Genomic DNA, 21653 nt, shown 5'->3' on the forward strand with positions numbered 1-21653 from the left:
GGTTCCTTGGGACAACTCTGCCATTGGTTTTACACTTAGGTCTCAGGATATGTTTAAATGATGAAAAGTAAATATATACTTTTGGTGATTTAACTACCCTTCTGTTTTCTGAGATTGTATGTGTCGATCTATTTAACCCTTAGAAAGGGGTATGAAATAAAGGGATCCTGGGTGTATGAGGAGAGTCTTTCCTCAAAGGCAACATTTATTTCCAAGTGTTTAGATTGCTGAGACAAGGATTTCTCTCCAACGTACAATTTATCATCCTCCTTACTCACTGTAAAATCAATCTGTTCTGTTTGTATGATATAAACAACAAGTCATTTCTCAGGAATGAGGCAGACCATATGTGAAGGTGTTTTGGAAAAGCACAATAGGGAATACGCCAATCAAAGTAGCATCTGCATTTTATTTCAACGTCAAATCACATGTGTGTTATAAAAAGAAAAGTGTATCATTTTATTAAAGAACTCCTTTCCTGTTGTGATGTTTATGGTTAACTCATACCTTCCCTAAGCAACAAATTCAGGTCAGCCTCATAAATCACTGGCTGAGAACACACAAAGATCTCACTCTGTGTGGCCAGCAACACGTGTGTTTTGCAAACATCTTGGCATCTGCCCACTCCCCACCCCCATGGCAGGAGAAAACACATTAATCTATTATTTGCATTTTCTTGAAAATCAGCACTTTTCCATCATGTATTGATAAATACCAAAACAGCTTACAATTAAGCAGCACAAACAGGAAACCATAAAACACTAGCTGAGTTCTAGGGAGCATTTATTTTTTATAATTGGGACTGGATTGAGATGGAAAGGAGGTGTATTCTATGGTTATTTCCATTACTTATTAGTTGTATGACCTAAGGCAAGTCACTTAACTTCTGTAGGTCTCGGTTTTATACGTGTGTAAACCGACAGGGCTGAACTAAATAATCCCCAAGATGCCTTCCTGCTCCAAAAGTGTGTGATTCTCTGGTCGCTTACCCACCCTGTTGTATTTGAATGGTAATGGAAACATTTTAAGATTGTCTTGTTACCAAACCTTCTCCCCAGTTGGGAGTTAGGTACCTCTGAAAAGTATGTTAACTTCTTTAAACCACTGGAGTGATATCTACAGTACAAAGCATTCATTAGCACTACTTCCAGTGGAATTTCACACATAATCTGACTTCTTTAGAGAAGCCACTGTGCAAACATTAAGGTACTGCATTAGGAAGCAGGGAACCCAATTCGCTCCACAGGCAAGGAGATCCTATAGTTCTGTTTACCCAAGCAAATGAGTGGTTATTTATGTAAATAACTGAATGGACATTGTAAAATTTCTCACTGAATTCCTTCCCCTCATAGGAAAATAAATTTTAAAAAATATTCCTGTGGACAGTATTGTTTTTACTTAAAATACATGTTCTTGTGTTGGCATATAATTTTATCCACATAGATTCATCATGAATGTGAATTTGAGTAGTATTTCTTTTTTAAAAATATATATTTTATTGGTTTTTTATAGAGAGGAAGAGAGAGAAATAGAGAATTAGAAACATCGATGAGAGAGAGAGAATCATTGATCAGCTACCTCTTGCACATGCCCTACTGGGTTTGTGCCCTCAACTAAGGTACATGCCTTTGACTGGAATCGAACCAGGGACCTTTCAGTCTGCAGGCCGACGCTCTATCCACTGAGCCAAACCAGTTTCAGCTTGAGTAGTATTTCTGTTGCAGCTTTTATTGGTCTTCCTTTGTATAGAATAGAATATGTGTCACCTGCAAAGCATCATGAGATTTCTACATCTATTTTTACATCAATTTCTACATCTATTTTAAACAGGCAATAAATGAAAAATATCAACAAGAGGAGATCGGGGGAGTAGGGTGGTAAAAAGAAAATGTGGACAGGGCCACAAGGTGTATCAAACTAAATCATTCCAGCTTAAGACTGTGGGGAGAAGAAAGAATTTCTATTGCCAAGTAACAAAGCATAAAATCTTGGGAAAGGGCTTGGGCAGCCTAGTTTAGTTCAGTTCATATGTCCAGCCCTGGACCAATCATGGTGCTCATAGAAACTTAATATACATCACAGCACATCCCCTTGGGACATGTGTCATGGGTAGGGTGGTCTGTTATCAGAAAAGGGATGAGTGGAAAAATTCTTAGAGGAGAAACATGCTCACTGTGTAGAAACAACAACCCCAATAGAAAAACTAGCCCAAGACATCTAAAGTTAAGTTGTATTCAATGGTCTTTTCCCAAGATCTTTCTTCTGAAAATGTCAACATTATTATTTTACCCCTCATTTTAAAAAAATATATTTTATTGATTTTTTACAGAGAGGAGAGAGGGATAGAGAGCTAGAAACATCAATGAGAGAGAACTATCGACCAGCTGCCTCTTGCACACCCCCTACCGGGAATGTGTCCCCAACCAATGTACATGTCCTTGACCAGAATCGAACCTGGGACCTTTCAGTCCGCAGACCGACACTCTACCACTGAGCCAAACTGGTTTCGGCTTACCCCTCATTTTTTAAAGTGTTAATTTAATAAATATTCGTTAAGTGCTTGCAATTTATTCATCATTGCAGATAGACCAGACAGGACATGACTGACTTAATCTCTGTTCCTGTAAAATTTAGTTAAACTAACAGTCTGATAGGGGAGAGGGGGGACTGAACACCTACTCTTCATATGTTGCATTTCACACACACACACAAAAAATGTGGGTATTATGAGAACTTACAAGAAACAGAAATAAAGCATCTACTATAAAAGTATCGAGGCATACACTTTTGATAGCTTGTGATATCTAAAATGTTAGCAAAAGACAGTCATCTTATCTGGCAAATATATATATATACACACACATATATATAATTAAACTTCCTTTTGTCCAGGAAAGATGGCCATTATTCCAACTCCACCAGGAACAAAGAGAACCCTTGCCCATGGTCACTGGACACTGCTGGCAGCAGGCCCACCCACATAAAATGTTCTGGAATAGTGCTCTCATTTACACACTCAGAGGCAACTTAGTTGGGTACCTTTTCTTTTTTATTGAATTTATTGGGGTGACATAGGTTAAATAAAAGACATAGATTTCAGGTGCACAATTCTATAACAAATCACTTGTATATTATACTGTCTGTTCACCACCCCAAGTCAATTCTCCTTCCATCACCACTTAACACTCCTTTACTCTCTTCCACCTCCCCCCTTTCCCTGGGCAATCATCATACAGTTGTCTGTGTCTAAGAGTTTGTGTTGTGTGTGTGTGTGTGTGTGTTTTCATGATCCCTTGACCTTTGTGAAATGTAATAAACAAAATAAAATAACAAACAAAATAAAAACAAACTTATAGATACATAGAACAGACTGACAGTTGTCACGGGAGGGGTTTAGGGAGACTGGGTAAAAAAGGTGAAGGTATTACATTGGGTATCTTTTTTGTTGAGAAAATGTAACAGTGTTAAAATTATATTTTGGATTTTTTTTTTATTATCCGTAGCTACAGATGAGATAACTTACATTTGACTAGCTAAAGATCTTACACTTTAAAAAAAAAAAAATTGGAATCTATGACTTACTGAAACTTTAGCAGCTTACCAAATTTACCCAAATCAGCAAGTTCAATTCAGACATAGATGGGAGGTTGGTGAATGGAGGAAAGAGACCATATAAGAGAAAGAAAGCAAATGCATACATTTAAGTTTGCTGCATTGGAGCACATCTTCCCACACAATATCCTATCTACATCTTTGAAGCTGGATAGTACAATGTTCTGTGTTAAAAGCATTTTATGAAGATTTGGACAGGATTTTGGTAAGAGATGCCCTAATAAATGACTTACCAGATCTAATAAAACATCAAGGAAATTGTTCAGATTATAGATCAGACCATTTAAAACGTGAGTTTGTAGAGGTCTCAGTAGCCCCCATATCCTCAAATCTGGTTTAAAAAGTAATGTTTATATTGGTTAATTATCCCGTATTGTATTTTTTAATGTCAACAATCTCCAGAAATGTAAGATATTAGAAGTAAATAAATAGTTATGACAGCCCAGGGAGTTGAGAGGGAGAGAGAAACTGATTAATCACTCATTCATCTTTATTCATCCCATAATATTTACTGATTGCCTATTAAAACCAGCATTCTATAGCTAGAGCACAGAGACCCAGGAGTAAGCAGACAAGACAGGCCCCTGCCTACCTGCAGCTTCTATTTAGTAAGAGAATAGAGAAATAAGCAATTAAATAAAATAAATATAAAATGATAATTTAAATTGTGATGAGTACTTTAAAATAAATAGACAAGGGGATGAGAAAATAAATAACCAGAAGAGGGGTTGGTTCTACTCCCTGTAGGATAGATAGAAAAGGACTCACTGAGGAGGAAAAATGCTGCTGAGATCTACAATGCATACAGCTAATCACGCCACTAAGAACTGAGAGAACATCCAGACAAAGCAGGCATCAAATGTGAAGGCCTTTATGTAATAAAGAGCTTAATGTGTTTGAAGAACAGAAAGGCCATGGTGGAAAATGAGAAATCATTCTAAGGTGACCTATGCCCTCTAATTTAACCTTAATGCATTATTATTAACCTTAATAAAATGGTTTGCCTTTGCTAAAAATCTACATCTTTCAATCACTACACAGGCTACTTTCAATACATTATCTCTCAGCTTTCTTAAAAAACATACAATTCACATCACGGGCATTATTATTCCAGTTTGATAAGGGAAAAAACAGCTTCAGAGAATTTAAGCAAAGTGTTCAAGGCTATAGAGCAATGGCAAAATGAATTCATACTTAGGTCTAGCTATGAAGCTAACAGTCTTCCATTTCTTTTAGCTTATTTGAGAAATATTTGTTGAACACTATGCTATGCATACAGAAATGAATCAAGCTAAATTCAGTAAGTAATGTTTCAAAACATGTTTCCTCTCCCCTAATATATTTCTTCCCAGCATGCTTATTTGCAATGTCACCTTTCTACTCTGGCATTGAGAGGTTCTGGGTTTGCAAAAAATGTGACTTGAATCCAGGCTCCATGCTATGAGGAAGCCTAAGCATTAGTGAAGACAGACCCAGGTGGAAAAATGAGGTTCTCAACTGACAGCAAACTCAAGACCTCAGATATATGGTCCCAATTAAAGATCCCAGCTAACTGAGCCACCTTAGCCGATGCCTCCAACATGGTGGAACATGAATTTTCCACGATATATCCTGCCTGAATTCCCAACCCACACAATTCTGAGCAAATAAGATGGCTGTTTCAAGCCACCACGCCTCCAGTGATAGATCATGCAAAAACCAAAACACAGAAGGAACCTGACCTGGTGAAGGAGACAAGCATATGAATATCTTAACAATAATGTGAGTGTCAGGAAAAAAAAAAGAAGCATCTAAGTCTGTGTAGAGTAAGTGTGAGCAAACTTCTTGGCAAAGAGCTAGATGGTAGACATTCTAGGCTTTGTGGAACATATTGTCATTGCCTTAACTATTCCATTCTGCCATTGTGGGAAAAGAGAGCCAAAGACAATATACAACCAAGTGAGTGTGTCTGAGTTCCAATTAAATTCTTTTTTACTAAAACAGATAGAGGACAAAATTTGTTCTTAGAACTGTACTTGCAATCCCTAATATTGATTTTGAGAATGGGGAAAAGTTTACTAAAAGTAATACCTCAGAGTTGCATCTTAAAGGATCTATCAGAAACTGAATCTCTAAGTTCTTTGTAAACTCTTAATCTTCTAAATCTATGTCCTAACGAATAAAAGAGTAATATGCAAATTGACCATCACTCCAATACGTAATACTGCTGCCCCTATGTGGTCAAATATGGCTGCCCCCATGTGAACACAAGATGGCCACCACAAAATGGCCAGTAGGGGAGGGCAGTTGTGGGCAATCAGGCCAGCATAATATGGCAGTTGGGAGAGACCAGGCCTGCAAGGGAGGGCAGTTGGGGGCAATCAATTGTGCAGGGAAGGGCAGTTAGGGGTGACCAGGCTGGCAGAGGAGGGAAGTTGGGGGCAGCCAGGCCTGCAGGAAAGGGCAGTTGGGGGTGGAGGGTCCCAGGACTGCAGGGGAGGGCAGTTAGGGTTGACCAGGCCAGCAGAAGAGGGCATAAGGCTGGCAGGGGAGCAGTTAGGCATCAATCAGGCTGTCAGGGGAGTGGTTAAGGGTTATAAGATTGGCAGGCAGAAGCAGTTAGGGCAATCAGGAAGGCAGACAAGAGAGCAGTTTGGAGCCAGCAGTCCTGGGTTGTGAGAGGAATATCCGACTGCCCATTTAGGATCAGGCAGTTGGACATCCCTTGAGAGGTCCCAGATTGAAGAGGGTGCAGGGCATGCACAAATGTGCAACAGGCCTCTAGTAAAATAATAATGATATTATGAAATTTGATACACTAAGTCATCCCAACCAAAGCAGGCCAACAGAGACCTGAGTCATCAGAGAAAACCTAGAGAAGCAACAGGGACAATGGAGGAGCTAGGGGCCTAAAAGCTTAATTGAGCTGCTTCTCCAGTCCAGGCAAACATCAAACAGGGGTCAGGGACTCAACACATGACTGAACAGAAGCTCCATCTCTCTCATCTGCACCCCATAGTCGGAAGCTTCCATCTGCTCTTGCTGTTATTTTACTGAATGAAATTTAATGTGTATATACTTGTCATACTCCCCCTAAAAATTATCACAAACCAAGATTTCTTAAGAACAGGGAAATTGTCTTTTTCCTACTTGAAAATTGCATTAATTGTATATGTTTTCATTTTTAGAAGAGACATAAAATATTTCTTGTCCTCTAGGCTCTTGGGCTCGCCTTCCTGCCTGATATTTCTTAAGCACTAACCTACATCTCTTGATCCTAGGAACAACTCACTGTTTAGCCTGGAGACCATACTTCAGCTGCGAGAGGAAAGCTTTGGTTAAAGTATTTAGACTTTTAAATTTAAGTTAAAACCAGTAGGACTTATAAAAAATGTGAATGGATAAACAAAATTTGAGCTGATATCAAGTCCTCTCAATAGTGGTTCCTATAATGGAAAAATAAGAGAAAACTCCTTAGGAAACAAGACTACCTTATTTATTTATAAGGTAGATAAATGCCCAATGGAAAAACCATTCAGAGCATGGATCTTGAGGTGGCCAGTACTTTAAAGTAGAAGATTTTGACTAGCTACTCTGTATTCTCCTTTCCCCACACATCCCTCACTGCTGTTCCTTCCCCAATGGCTGATGATTCCCACCATTTCAAAATCCTGCAATCTTTACTTCTGGAAAAACTCCATTGCTTAATCTTTTACATATATTTTCATATTTGTTATATGCATGCTTTCATAGACAGATATACCTGTATACACACCTCTAGGTAAAGAGAGCAGTAACTAGGATCTGCTTAGATATCTAAGTGAAATCATGTTTACAGCATGTGACAACCCCAGCCATGCTTTTCAATTCTGTCTCCAGTTACTGTCCACACAAAACTGTCACCATTTCTCTGCTGTAGTCTTCTCCCCAAGATTTGGCTCAAACTTTTCCCGAGGACTTTTCACTATTCTTAAACAATTTGTTGATAATTTTCTCCAGGTGTATATGTGTCAATTTGTGCAATTAAAAAGTAAGGTTATCACATCACATTATTGTTTTTAAATATCCATATACTTCATTGGACTATGAACTTTCCCAAGTCACAAATTGTATAGCCTGTAATAAGCATGCAATCAATATTTTGTTGAATAAAGGAATTGAAAGAAAAAATTAGTAAAGATTCATTGAATTAAAAAAATTAAATTTAAAATAGAAAGATATAGTTACTCATCAAACTGAAAATCTATGTTTTTCAGTTCCTCTAAGTAAATATCCTGTGAATTCAATTTCTCCAGTTCTCCAAGCAGTTGATTTTTTTTTCCACAGAGTATCAGTCAGGTTTTCTCCCTTATCAGTGAATTTAAATAAATGGGGAGGAAATGAAAATATTTTAGGAGATTGAAAGTTTATTTATATTCAGTTACACCTTCTGCAGAATGACTTACAGAATCAATGACCATACAGAAACATAATTAGCCATAGTTTTTTCATTGAAATCATTGTTTTACAATCCAGATTCTCTCACTGAATTCTCACATCTATGATGGCAGACTGTCTCACGTACATTCTTGTGTTATCTCACATGAAACAACTTCTATAAATGTTGTTAAAATTTTTAAAAATGCTACCATCATGTTTGTATTAAATCTAGATTATTGATTGCAAATAAAGGAATTTCAGCTTGAACTAGTTTTTAATAAAAAGGAATTTGAAGGAAGGTTTGAACTACCAACCTGTGGAGAAGGCAGGAAGGCAGTTGGGTTTCAGGAACATCAGAGCCAGAGAATTGAAGGTCACCAGGACTCACTGGAAACCTCTGCTCTCTATTTTAACAAGCCACTTCATTGTAGCATTGCCACTCAAGTTCCTGAATTCCACAGCCTGTGACTCTCAAAAACATAAATTTAAGCTCAACACTATACAATGTCTGTGGAGCTAATTTATTGGATGTGAGAGAATTGCATGGCCTATGCTGATGGGTCCAGAAAACACATTGACCCATTGGAGAAACAGCCCTGCAGTTCAAAAGAGATTCTTGGGAGGCCTGCTATGGTAGGAACAGAGAAAGGGAGCAGCTAACCTAACTGAGCTTTTCTTCTGCTTCCACCAAAATAGTTCAACCTTCAACTCTTTATATGTTGAGAGCTCCTATAAGATTTTATTACAAAATGCTACTGAAATGTCATTTGCAAACCACTAGCCTGCAGAAGAAGAAAATTAGGCATGACTTGTATTTATAAGATCATTGTGTTAAAACTCTTTCTTTTTTTCTTTTTTTTACATACTTCTCAAATGTTTGTAATTATCATTAACAAGAGGATAGCTGCCTGGAGTTCCTTGACATCAGTATACAAATGGTTTTTCACAATAATGTAGCTGGAAATTTTTGAAATGCAAAATGTTGTTTTGGATTCACAGGCAGGTTATAGTATTCAGGAAAATCTTAGAGTGAAACACAGGGGAAGTAATGTGTCATCAAATCTCTAGAGTAGGGGTGTCGAACTCAATCAGAGAAGGGGCCAAAATCTAAAATCCAGCCTAAATCGCGGGCCGAATGGTTTACTGAACAGTCATAAACTGTCATTGTGATGGAAATGCAGCGGAGTGCAGTGATGACAGCGCGGTGCAGGCCACATTGCAAGGCCTGGCGGGACGAATTTGGCCCGCGGGCCTTGTGTTTGACACATGTGCAGTCTAGAGCCTGAAACCCAGGCATGGACCCTTGACTGGAATTGAACCCAGGACATTCAATCCATAGGCCAATGTTCTATCCACTGTGTCAAACTGGCTAGGGCTAGTGTAAGTATTTTTTAAATGGCTTAAGTCACTTTATTCTTCTCATATAAAATGATGTGGTGGTCACAGCTGGAGCCAGGGTCCTCTGCACAGAAACCCTGGTGCGGGTAATTATTTATTTATTTATTTGTTTGTTTGTTTGCTCTGGGTCTTTACAAAATGGTCAGTGAGTTCCTGATAGGGAGACTTAGTGAACATGGTCTCTTTCCAGGGGTCGGGGTGAGATAGCTGTAGGTCTTGGAGATGGCTTCAAAGGTGGCCTTGGCGAAGTTGCCCAGGGAGATAATGCAGCCCTTGGCTGAGGTGTAGCAGTTGTGGATACTGACCAGCAGCAGCAGCTTTTCAGGCACAGCTGCTGAGTCAATGCCAATGGCCCTGGGGGTAGGGATGAGGCCACCAGCACAGAACTACAGTAGCCAGTCACCTTGCTAGGGATGGTGTGAGACTTGCCAATCTTGTTCCGCTGATCGCATCTCTACACAGGAACAACAGAGAGCTTGGCCAGGATGATGATCCCACAGACAGCAGTAACACCTAGACCGACATGTCCATTGTAGTCCCCAGTGGCTTGAAATGAGTCCTCTGGCCAATATGGGTCTGCTTCTCCATGAGCATAATTTTCAAAACCTCATCCTTGAGTAATAGCCCCAGGAAAAAGTCAACAATTTGATTCCTTAAAGATGAGGGAGGAGACAGATCAGATCTCCTCCAAGGACTTGACTTTCGTGTACGTAATCACGCAGCCCAGCTTGGTGATGGGGATCCAATTCTTGTCCCAGGCCTTGCCTCTGAGAGCTCTGTGGCCTTGGCCCTAGCCCTCACCCTGGCTGCAACCTTGGTCCAGTTGCCAGCTGCCCAATCCTTCATGAAAGCCACTGCGGCCTCCCATCCCAGGGCCCTGGGGCCTCTGGGTCCTTCCTTAGTACCGGTGCCATACCTATTTGGTATTTTCTTAAAAAATATGCCTATGTTAATGTTTTTATATATTTGATTCCTGTATAAATTAAAAGTTGGCAAAATTCTTTTAAAATATGAGAGCTTTAAATTGTCCTAACTAAATATACTTGATTTTCATAGCTTCATGAGTTGTTCAGACACTTTATTCAATACTAGAGGCCTGATGAATGAAATTCATGCAAGAGTATGCCTTCCTTCCCTCTGGCCATAGGCAGGCACCTAGGACCTGGGCTTCCCTCACAGCCCCAGCTTCTACTGGATGGTCATCCAGAAGTATTTTCAGAAGGATGCCCAGTCTAATTAGCATAATTAGAATGGATAGATTTATTATTATCAATCACTGGATAGAAAATTGAAATTCCCATCAAAATTGCACCATATATTTGTTTTACCCAAAGTTCCTAATTTGTTAAGGTACAGCTGTTTTATGATAGAATGTATGAAATTACTTTCTACTTATTTCATCTGTATGTGTCTTTATTATTCATCTAAATTCATAGTGGAAATAGGATGCAGTATATTTGTCTATCTTTCACAGCTCTAAAATGGTAATAAGCATATAATAGATACTCAAGAATAGCTATTAGAGATATTTCATTAAGTACTTATACCAAAATAACAACAATGGATTCCATCTCCAGTTGCCTAGTCACAAATAAAAACACCTGTGGATTCTAAAAATAGCAAAAATTTTATGAGTCTTTGGATCCTCTTTAAAGAATATCTTAATATGTTAAAAATTCCTTCAAACAGATGTTTTAGAAGACATAAAATCATAAAAACTAGTTCATCTTCTAAGAAATGAACCTAAAGAGGAACAAAAACAAAAAGAAATGAAAGATTTAAATCCAAAAAGGAGGTGAATTTGTTCAGGCAAATTCTCATATGAGTCTGGCATGTGGGAGCCTCTTATAAGAAGGAAGTAAAACTATCTGCCAACCACAAACTTTTGTCTTAAATCTATATCTGAAAATAACACTTTAACTAGAACATTGTCAACATTTAAAAGATAGAAACTAGATCCATTACAATTCTAAGTCCTCTTTATACCCTAAAGCCAAATAAAATCATTTAAAAAATAAAAACACAGATTATTTAAATAATAATGTCTTAGAAAAATGAATGTCTATATTTAAAAGAGAAATTGGTGGTACAAATTTGTTCCTGAATGTCACAATTTATATACTATGTCTATGGCTACTCAGAGTCTGACCCACTGAAGAAATCAACAGGAAATATTCAAATGTAAACTGATAAAATTCAGACTATGATTTTCAAGTTCATGAACTAAAAACTTGCTTTATGAGGCTTGCCAAAATCAAAATCAATTAATTAGCACTCTTTTAATGAGAGACAAGAAGTGTTTTAAAAATTTTTGGAAACTAAAGAATATAGTGTTGCAGTGAAAAGGGCCAATAAGTGATGGTTGAAAGACATGCAAGTCTATTCAGGATTTTTGCAACTTATATTACATAAAGTCCATGAATTTATTTTTAATCTGAAAATGAAGATAAAATGTTTTTCTATACAGATTATATCGTTTTTATGAAGACAAACTGAAACAATAGCTTCAACATATTTCTGGGAGTGGGGACTATAGCACTTAACCTTTAAAATATTAAGGTTATAAGTAGCATCTGGCAAAATACATTGTATCTAAAATGGGTGATCAATGGAACATTTAACATCCTTTTTTTGCAGATTCATTATTGCATTTTTATGAAGCTGCTAAGTAGTTGTTAACATTGTAAGAAGACAAAATATATTTAATTTCAAAGCTGTGCATCTTATGACATGATAAGCCCATTTAGTTGTGCTGTATGGTAGGAAGCAAGGCCCAGGGTCCCTATCCTGTTCAGACTTTTTGCCCCTTGACCATAATTCTTCCCATAGGCCAATCAGTTAATGGAGAAGAGTGGCAATGATGGAACTGGTGAGAAGGTAAGTCTTTGTGTGGAGAAAGCAGGCTTGCGGTTCACAGGCCAATGACAGAGCAGTAGAAAAGCAATATGGTGCTCGCATAATTAAGCTCCACTTAGCAGCAGCATTTTCCCCAAGCTCTTACAGGGTCTTTATGCAGGGCTCTGTGGAGCACTGTTCATCTGCCCATCTGGACAGATGAAGAGCAAGGAGATTCTTTCATCAAAAGAGAGAGCCTTAGAAAGAGGAAATAGTGACTGAAGGGCTGAATCCTGAGGATTACTTGTGCTTTTGAACTGCCCTGGGAAGATCAGAAGTCAGCAGCATGAAGCTTTAATGCCTGCCCCGTAATGTGCACTATTTTTTTTTTTAAGAAACACAGGAGGAAGGTTTGGTGTGAGGGTACTCTGCTAAGAAGCTTGTGTTAATAAGATCACAGAATTGCACGTCATAGATAACAACAAACACCAGGTGCATCTGAAGTATCAAAGCAAATAAATATGACATCATGTTCAATTCCATCAGTGCTGTTATTATCATCCAAAAAAAATTAAAAAAAATAACTCCAAATTAAATCCAGCCTAAATCCTGAGACCATCTAACAAGAATACTATTTCTTCTTTATTTAATTCATGTTTGATGTGTTTACCAAAGAATTTTTCAGGACAGACTTTCCATTAGCAGTATCCAGAGGTATGATACCCTGTCTGTATAGGTCAGATTTACCTAAAGAGATTCCTCAAGAAACAAGCCAGCTTCTGTTACTGCCCTAGGAAAATAACCAGCATTTCAGGACACTTAGGACCACAAATTCCAATTGTTTTCTGGCCATCCATTATTTAAAAAACTGATGCTTCATGTATAAAGTGCCTTAACTCTATTTTTTCATAGTCACCCTATGAATTTTCTAGGTTAGAATTTTTAATATCAACTGAAGATCCAAATTAATTCCTTATACCATGGAAAGATGAAAAAAGGGAAAATTCTTAATTGAAATAGAGAGTCTCAAACTTAGATTTAGTAATTATAACCCCCTAGTCCATAGCACTCAGTCTCTTGTAACTTGAGTGTGTTTTTGCCTCTGTCTTCCCACAACAATAAACTTACTGAGATATTTCCAACATGCACAAGTTGATTCCTAAAATAGTCAGATTTAATATACCTTTTCAAAGTACCTGACTCTCAGGGAAAAGCTTGTTTTTCCAAGCAACTGACTCACATTTAAAATATATATATATTATTAAAGATAAATTTAGAAAAGGGAACTCCCTATTTAAACATTTAAATTAAAAAAATAGAGAAAATATTTTTTAAGTTTTTTAGTCTCTCTCACCTTATCCACTGTAGCCTTCCTTACAATTCCAAAATTTAAGGCCAAAAATTGATATGAAAATTTCACCAAAAAATATATATATTAAAGGCTAATATTAGATCCATAATATCTTAGAGTGGCAAGGAGATATCCTTTTTTAGTTTCCCAAAAAATAAACATAGACCTAGTACATAATATGTATAAAGGATGTGAACTTTTCTCCTTCCCATCAAATGGTCCTTTGTTTTCATATGCCTGCCCTATAATAATTATACTACCCAGGAAGTAGAAAGCATATACCTGAATGAAAAGAATAAAGAAATACACAACTCTTTCAAAGTATTATTTCATGATGGATTACACATATGAGCTCTATAAACAGAAATATTGGCTCAACTCCCATCTATATATTTATTAACAAGGTTATTTTGGCTAATTTAATCCATCTTCCATTCCTTATTTCTGTTCACTGTAAAATAAGGAAAATGACAATAATAGTAGTAACTATCCAATTATGTTGTGAGAATAAGATGAGTCATTTGATAGAGAAGACTGAGAGCATAACCTGGCACCTAGTAATTTTCTAGCACTCAATAAATATTTTCTTCCATTATTACAAATTTCACCACACCTTTGATTTCTAAGTTTTCTTCTTTAATACAGACTACAGTATAGAAACAACCACAATTGCAAATTCATCTAGACATTAAAAACTCTGAATTCAATCAGATGGTTGTTTATTATTTAAAGATGAAAACAATTTATTTTAAAGATAACAGCATAATACTTATCTCTATGTTTATTTAGTCAGAATAATGAAGAATTAAGATAATGATTCAGATAATTTGTATTAGAAAGGGTAAGGTTGGAGGGTAATCTTTTCACTTTAATTTTCCATCCAAACTAAATTTTCTGAATATTTAGAACTAAAAGTCACATGGTCTATGTGAATATAGATTTTTGGAAATGGTTAGGAATCTAAAAACTGGATACAGAAATACCAGTAAAATTAGTTTAACCAGCATTTGGAAGCCCAAGCTATGTAATTTATATAAATTTACCCAGATATTTTCTGGACAGACTTCATGGCAGCCTTGATCATGCCAAATAAAACACAGTACAATCAGCACATTTTCTAATCACCCCGCCCAAGCTGGAAAAAGGAATGTAGACTGATTAATTTTACTAACATCTTCAACAGCTTAAAGAAGTCTGATTCGGATGTAATAAAAATTTATTGGCACTACTGATTTCATAAGCGTCAGCTGCTTTAGCATGCCCTGCACTTCAAAACCTCCTTTGAAGACCAAATTACATTCTACCTGGTCATATATTTTAAGAAATCATAGTTAATAATCAGGGACTGCTGTTGTCATGATCTTTTCAAAGCCAACTTCTGCAGCCTTTATCTTACCTTATTGTGTAATTCCTGGTCCTTTTCTAAGACATCAAGACTGCAGTCCAAAGGGTAAGAACACATTTTTATTAAAAATGTTTCCTGGGGTTAAAAACAAAAAGTGCAAAAATACATTACGATTTTCACTTCAGAGGATATGTAAGCTTACATTGCTGGAATCTAAGTGCTTACATAAGGCCTGACAAGTGGGGGTAAAAGAAATGGTACTAAGAAGGAGGCTCATAGATGTTTTATGCTCCTGGTTTTAATTCAATGTATAAACTTCAAGTAGAAGTCTACTATGGGCCTCACCCCAGGATACAATTGATAAGCAGCAGCTGTGTGATCTGCTTTCCTACTCTCATCCTGGTAAGGTTCTCTATCATTGTCTTTATTTTGGGGACCAAATTTTCAAAGAAAGTCCTCTGTACTTCCAACCAATGGTTTAATATAAAAACTTGACAGTAAGGAGTTCTCTGACTGTACCCAGTGTGTCCCACATGAGATCCTTTTGTTTTTCTTTTCATATTTTTCATGGCTTATGTTATATTATAGTTTCCCTACCTCAGCACTATTTGCATTTTGGATTGATTAGATTGAATAATTCTTTGTTGTGAGGGCTGTCCAGTGTTTTGTTATGTTACTATGTGTAGCAGCATCCCTGGCCTCTACCCTCTATTATAACACCTTTCACCTAGATCAAAACTCCTTGCAGACAATGTGTCCAGTTCACCTTTGTTTCTCCTATAACCTTAAACACAGAGATCAACAAATGTTTCTTAAGTAATAAACAAATGAAGAGAGCTATCAAAAAAGCAGGTTTTAAGCTTTATGCCTCTTAAGTCATTGACTTAACCACCCTTCACTAATGAACCCAAGGTTTGTCCTCAGGGTCTTTTAACAAATAGCCTGGCCAAAGCTGCTAGAGCTTGGAGTGCCTCTGTAAAACCATGGCTTTGACAAAAAAAAATTGACCCCAAATCTTTTTCTTTTTAATGTATGTAAAGAGTTTGTTTATTTTAGATTTATCTTTACTGTTGAAAGTATTACAGATGTCTTCCCTTTTACTTCCCCATTGACCCCCTCCATATCATACATACCAACCCCCAAGTCTTCATTCTACTATTATCTATGTCCATGGGTTATGCATATATGCATATACATTCTTTGGTTAATTTCTTCCTACTTCCTCTCCCCCCCTTCACTCTGAGATTTATTAATCGGTTCCATGCTTCTATGCCTCTGGATCTATTTTGTTCAACAATTTATTTTATCCATAAGATTTCATATATGAGTGAGATGCTCTGATACTATTGTCTTTCTCTTATTGGCTTATTTCATTAAGTTTAATACTCTCCAGATCTCTCTGTGCTATCTCAAAGGGAAAGAGATCCTTCTTTTATACAGCTGCATAGTGTGTCATTGTGTAAATACACCACATCCTTTTTTATCCACTCATCTATTGATGGACACTTGGGCTATTTCTAGATCTCAGCTGTTGTAAACAGTGCTGCTCTGAACATAGTGATGCATATATTATTTTTTATTAGTGTTTCTGAACTTCTTAAGATGCATTTCTAGAAGTGGGATCACTGTGTCAAGTGGCAATTCCATTTTTAATTGTTTGAGGAACTCTATTACTGACTGCACCAGTTTGCATTCCCATTAGCAGTGTACCAGAATTCCCTTTTCTCCAAATCCTCATCAGCACTTGTCATTTGTTGATTTATTGATGGTAGTCATTCTAGCAGATGTAAAGTAATATTTCATTGTCATTTTAATTTGCATTTCTCTGTTAATTAGTAACCAAGTATTTTTTCATGTCTCTTGGCCATCTCTATGACCACTTTGAAGAAGTGACTATTTAAGTCCTTTGCCCATTTTTTATTGTATTTTTTGTCTTCCTTTTGTCAAATTGAATGAGTGATTTATATATTTTGAAAATTAACTCTTTATGAGTTGTATTATTGGCAAATATATTCTCCCATAGAATATGTTCTCTTTTTTATCTTATTGATGGCTTTTTTTGCTGTGTAGAAGATTTTTAGTTTGATCTAGTCCCATTTTATTATCTTCTTTTTTGTCTTCCTTGCCCTAGGACCGTGGTCGGCAAACTGCAGTTCATGAGCCACATGCGGCTCTTTGGCCCCTTGAGTGTGGCTCTTCCACAAAATACCATGACTTGGGCAAGTCTACTTTGAAGAAGTGGAGTTAGAAGAAGTTTAAGTTTAAAATTTTGGCTCTCAAAAGAAATATCAATCGTTATACTGTTGATATTTGGCTCTGTTGACTGAGTTTGCCAACCACTGCCCTAGGAGATATATTGGCAATATATTGCTAAGAGAAGTGTCTGAGACTTTGTTACCTTTTTTTTTTTTTTTTTTTTTTTTAATGATTTTTATGGTTTAACTACTTATATTTAAGTTTGTTTTTTTAAGTCAATTTTGAGTTTATTCTTGTGTATGGTGTATGTTGGTGATCTGGATTGTTTTTGTTTTTGTTTCTGTTTTTGCATGTACCTGTGCAATTTTCTCAACATCATATATTGAAAAGACTATATGCCATCGTATGTTCTTGCCTCTTTAGTCAAATTTTACTTGAACGTAATGTCTTAAGTCAATTTCTGGGGTTTCTTGTACAATACCAGGCTGATGTGATGACAATGGTCTTGTAGTATGATTTGACTCTTTGTCTTTTTTCTGTTAAGTTGTGTGAGTTCCCTCATACTTTGTTCTTCTTTCTCAAAATTGCTGCAGCAATTCAGGGTCTTTTTTTTTTTGTTTCACACATATTTTTTGGAGTATTTGCTCTAGATTTGTGAAATATGCCATTGGTATTTAAGTAAGGTTTGCATTGAATCTATAGATTGCTTTGGCTTCTTAGGTGAGTTTTACCAAACATTCAAAGAAGAACTAATACCTATTGTCCTCAAACCATTCCTAAAAATTCAAGAGGAAGAAAGACTCCCGAGCTTTTTATGAGGCCAGTAGTATTATAATTCCAAAACAAGATAAAGACACTACAATGAAATAAAATTACAGGCCAATATCCCTGATGAAAATAGATGCCAAAATCCTCAAGAAAATATTAGCAAATCAGATTTAGCAATATATTAAAATTATTATTCACCATGACCTAGTGGGATTTATTCCAGGGATATAAGTCTGATATAATATTCACAAATGAATAAATGTGATGAATCACATAAACAAAATGAAAGATAAAAATCATATAATCATATCAATAGATACAGAAAAAACATTCAACAAAATTCAGCACCCATTTTTTTTTTATAAAAATCTCTCAGCATAGTGGGAACAGAGGGACCATATCTTAACATAATAAAGGCTATATATGACAGACCTAGAGCCAACATCATACTCAATGGGCAAAAACTAAGTGTTTCCCTAAGGACAGAATCAGTACATGGAGGTCTGATTTCACCACTCACATTCAACATAGTACTGGAAGTCTTAGCCACAAAGATGAGACAAAAAGTAAAAAAAAAAAAAAAGGCATCCATATTGGAAAGGAGGAAGTAATACTGTCATTATATACAGTTAATATCATATTGTACATAGAAAGCCCTAAAGACTCCATAAAAAATTACCAGATTTAATAAAATAATTTGTCAGTGTAGCAGGATATAAAAATTAATATCCAGAAATCAGTGGCATTTTTATACACCAATAATAAACTCTCAGAAAGAAAAACTAAAACAAAATAAAATCAATCATATGTACCATTGCAACAACAAAAATAATATACCTGAAATTAAACTTAATTAAGGAGGTAAAAGACTTGTATTCAGAAAACTACATAACATTGAAAAAAGAAATAGAGGAAGATGCAAAAAAATGGAAGAATATGCCATGTTCATGGTTTAAAAGATTTGACAGCATCAAAATGTCCATATTACCCAACATCTTTTTTTAGTATATATGCATCATATACCATGAGCAGGTAAAGCCTTGCTGCCTGTCCTCTTCTCTCCCTCTAGGGTTTGAATGCTGCCAACCTTTGCCCTTTGAAATTGCCTCTGTGCAAATTTTTTTATGGTATTGCCAGAGTGTAAAATTATTAGTACATGGTCTCAATGTCTGCAAGTTGTTTTCTCCCTAAAGGTGACCCAGTCAACCTCTTCTCTCCATCCAAGGTCTGTATGGATTATGCATTTTGAACATCAAAGGTTTCCTTGTATCTTCTGACCCTGACACAGTGCACTGTACCAAACTAAAGTCAGAAATCAAACAATATCCTTCTTTAGGAAAAGTCAGATGGGTCAGATACTACTTTTTTGAGAAACCTGACACTTCAGTCTTTGAGATTGGGATCATGTAAACCATTGCAAAAGGTTCCTTGCTTTGAGTCTAAAACAGAATTAATTGATGGTGTAATTGATATGGCCAAAATAAGGATAAGAAAGGGAATAGATTAGAACAAAACAGAAAAAAATACAAATAATATATAAGAGGATCTATTGTATTTTTCCAAACTCTTTGCACCAATGAACCAGCTTTCAACAATCCTATATTATAGAAAGGTAATATGCAAATTGACCATCACACCATCACAAGCTGGTGATGCCCAAAATGGGGGCAGGGCCAATTGCTCTGCACGTCAGCCCTGCCGGGAGGGGGCGGAGAAACAGCAAGTGTGTGTGGAGCAACTGGAGTCCCCTTAGCCCTGCCAGGGGCCTCGGGTCCTCCTGCAACCCCCACTGAATGAGACTCAGGCAAGCATGGCTGGCTGAGGCAGAGGCAAGCCTTGGATGGCAGCTGCCCAGCCACCCGGGGCCAGTCCAAGGCAAAGGCAAGCCACAGATGGCAGCTTCCCAGCTGCCCAGGGCCAACCTGAGGCTCAGGTAACCAGGGCCAGCCAAGGCTTGTGCTGCTGGCAGTGGCAGCAGCAGAGGTGTGATGGGGGCATCCTCTTCCCATGAATGCTGGGTCATTTGCCACCTCTGAGGGCTCCTGTACTATATTGCTGGCTTAGGGAGCCCCCCCTCCTCCAATGCATAAATTTTCATGCACTGGGCCTCTAGTTAATTTATATCATTAGATTATGATCAGAGAGGGTTGCTTCTGTTATTGTATTTTGCGCATATCCCTTCACATACACACACAAAAAAGTTTTAGGTTTTATAGTCAGATGTTCTGTTATTGGTGCACATAGGGTGTGTCATATATCCTTTCACAAATTATAAATTTACACTAAAATAATGTATTTCTTTTACTGCTTAGACCCTTTTAAACCTTAAATGCCAACTTACCTGACATTATCTCTAAAACAGCTTTTTTTTTTTTTTAATTTTCTGGTTTCATAGTTTATCAGTAGGTGTTCAACTTCTCTTTTTCACTCTCTTACATATATTTACTATATAGCTGGAATTTCCTTTTAAATTCAGTGCGACAGTTTCTTTTACTGAGGTAATTATCACATTTTATAAAAGTATGTTTCATTTTATTATTTATTTTATTTTTCTACTTTTTTTCTTAGTATGCTGACTAGCTTTGGGGTAATATTCATTTCCCCTTTCATTTACTTTCTTAATGTTGTGTTCTACTGTGTATCTCTATTCAGCAGTTATGACCACTTTCTTTTTCTCAGCACTCACAGTTATATATATATGAAACAAATTTAGAAGTGTACTGTTAAGTGTGTAGTTCTAACAAAGAGTGCTAAGAAACCACCAAAGTGAGGGGTCCCTGATAAAAAGAAGAATATGGAAAGGAAATGCCTAAACAAACAAGAAAAGTGTTCCATGAAAGAGTCATATTTTAAAAACCAAACAATTCCTACAATTATGACAGCATCAGATAAATAAACCCTTCTCTGCCTTCTCTCCCTGCCCTGCCCCTGATCAAATTTTGAAGGGATCAATAACCATGATTTTCAAGATGGAGGAGAATGGATAGAAGCATAGCATTCAGAAATAAATAAGAATGCAACCAAGTGCTGCTCTCCTTCTAATTTCTTTAGGGCCAGCCTGAAAGAAAGAAAAAAGACATTGAAAACATTTTTTAAAAAACTCTTCTAATTTTTTTTAAATGGTTAGCCCTGATTAGTCATATGAACCAATCATTTAAGACTGAAGGCAGGGATGCTAGTAAGATCAACAGAGGACTGATGGTTCTCCACAAACTCGCTTTACAGATCTCATCTCACCACTTACACTGATATCTTCATGCTAAAAGACAAGAACAAAGATCACTTCATTTTTTGCTTAGATATAAACATTATATAACATCATGATGTCACTGGCAACTTTGCTACCACACACTGCATTTCCCTTAGCTAAATCCAGAATATCTTAATGTATTATATTTTTATTTTTAAAATTAATGTTTTGAGTTCTAAATTACCCTGAATAAAATGTACACATTTTAATCCAATAAGTTTCAACAAATATATGCACCTGTGTAAAAACCTTAAACACTTTGTATACCATCCCTCAAATTTCCCCATGCTTTTTGGAGTTAATTACCCTATCCCTAACACACACACACTCCTGGCAACCACTCAAACACTTATCTGATTTCTATCATTACAGATTATAATAATGTTATAAAATTTTATACATATGGAATAATACAGTATTTCCTCTGTTCTTGCTGGCTTCTTCCACTCAGGATAATATTTTCAGTCTCATCACTTGTTATTGCTAAGTAACATTCCTTT

General features: G+C 36.6%; 1 pseudogene; it reads right to left on the reverse strand.

The window, feature by feature from the left end:
* Positions 1-9415: 9415 nt before the first annotated feature.
* Positions 9416-20251, reverse strand: LOC118723043 (annotated as a pseudogene).
* Positions 20252-21653: the final 1402 nt, after the last annotated feature.

Source organism: Pipistrellus kuhlii, unplaced genomic scaffold (assembly GCF_014108245.1).
Source record: "Pipistrellus kuhlii isolate mPipKuh1 unplaced genomic scaffold, mPipKuh1.p scaffold_m20_p_2, whole genome shotgun sequence".
Lineage (NCBI taxonomy): Eukaryota > Metazoa > Chordata > Mammalia > Chiroptera > Vespertilionidae > Pipistrellus > Pipistrellus kuhlii.